Below are 1,502 nucleotides of genomic sequence, written 5' to 3'. Positions count from 1 at the left end.
TGGTGATTCCCTGCAGTAAAGGAGCAATGGATCTATCCCTCTGATTTCATAAGCCACTGCTAATTTAAGCCCTTCTAAGTCAAGGTAGACGATTCAAATGCTAATCAGCTTTGGGAAAGACTGCAAATCATATGCCACAGTGAATATTTTTCCTTTTTCTTTTGTGAATATACAATGAGATATACATGTCTATGTAGTAAAATATGAATTTTTAAGACAAAGTTTTAACTGAGCAACTGTTGCACATTTCGTTAATGCTTTACACATACGCTGTTCTAAATTATTGCTGACTTGTAAAATAAATATCAGAAGAAAACTCTACAGGTTTATCTTTCTTTTAAAGAACATTTGGTATACATGCTTATAATCCTCTAATGTGTTTATTAGGTGTAGCTCTATAAAGACTCTCGCATGTGATGTACAAATCTAATTCGTCATAGGACAGCACATCCAGACTACACAGTGAAATGCTCAATTTATCCATTTGTATAAATGTTGACACTGAGGATTTTACATATAGTGCATAAAGTCTGTCCACACCACGTACTGCAACTATAGAACTATAAATGTATTGTTCACCACCGTTGTCATTATAGTGGTGGTGCTTGGTGTGCAAGGCCTTTAAGATACAGTAATTTCTCAAACTTACATAATGTCTAGCTTTCACTAATCAGTGACTATCCTGCACAGCTAAGATGCACGGTTCTAATCAGGTGACAAGTTATTGCAGTGGAATGTACAGTAAGTCAAGGCTTAAGACCGAGTAAATGTCATGTGATGAAGGGGTGATGAAGTGAGCTTACTCTCACTCTCATACTGTACACAGGCTGATGCAAAAGCCACGAGTTGGCTTTCAACTTAATCCGGATCAACTCCAAGTGCTAGTTGTTAACACAACTGGTTTATCATGATATTTGAATCTTGGTACTTTAATGCAAGTCTAGTTGGCTTTATCCCTTTTCAACTACTTAGGAGTTCAAACTCGTGTCTTCCAAGGCCATTAATGGAGCTGACATTGCCCTGAGGTTGCTTCATTAAACAATAAATCCCCTGTTCAACTTTGGAACGTGGTCGGCACCGTTATCCTATACTGTACATTCACTAAAAATGTGCTTTTTGGACTGACAATGTTTCTATAAGCTCCATGCAATGGGGTGTATATACACAGCATAGAGTTTAAGATGCTTGTCAAGAGTTCGTTTTCCGTTTAATTAAAACAACAACTTGCTGATGATCTCATGACGACACTAGCCCTGTTCTACACATTACTGATGGTTCCGTGATTGATGGACAAAAGTCTCCCTCTACTGGTGAAATGCTTGAAACAAAACCCTACTGCATCAAGCCACATCTGTACAGCACACAAAACACTATAAAACGCTTATTTTTCAATCTCAGGATTTTTCAGTGTAAATTCCTTCCCAAACCATACACAGTGCAGCCTCAACGTACTTCATCACACTTAACACCCGCGAGGCATAACATTTTTATTAATTGGTTTA

Source organism: Gymnoscopelus braueri, assembly GCF_963280865.1.
Source record: "Gymnoscopelus braueri genome assembly, chromosome: 9".
Classification (NCBI taxonomy): Eukaryota; Metazoa; Chordata; class Actinopteri; order Myctophiformes; family Myctophidae; genus Gymnoscopelus; species Gymnoscopelus braueri.
Note: the sequence above shows the minus strand (reverse complement) of the source record.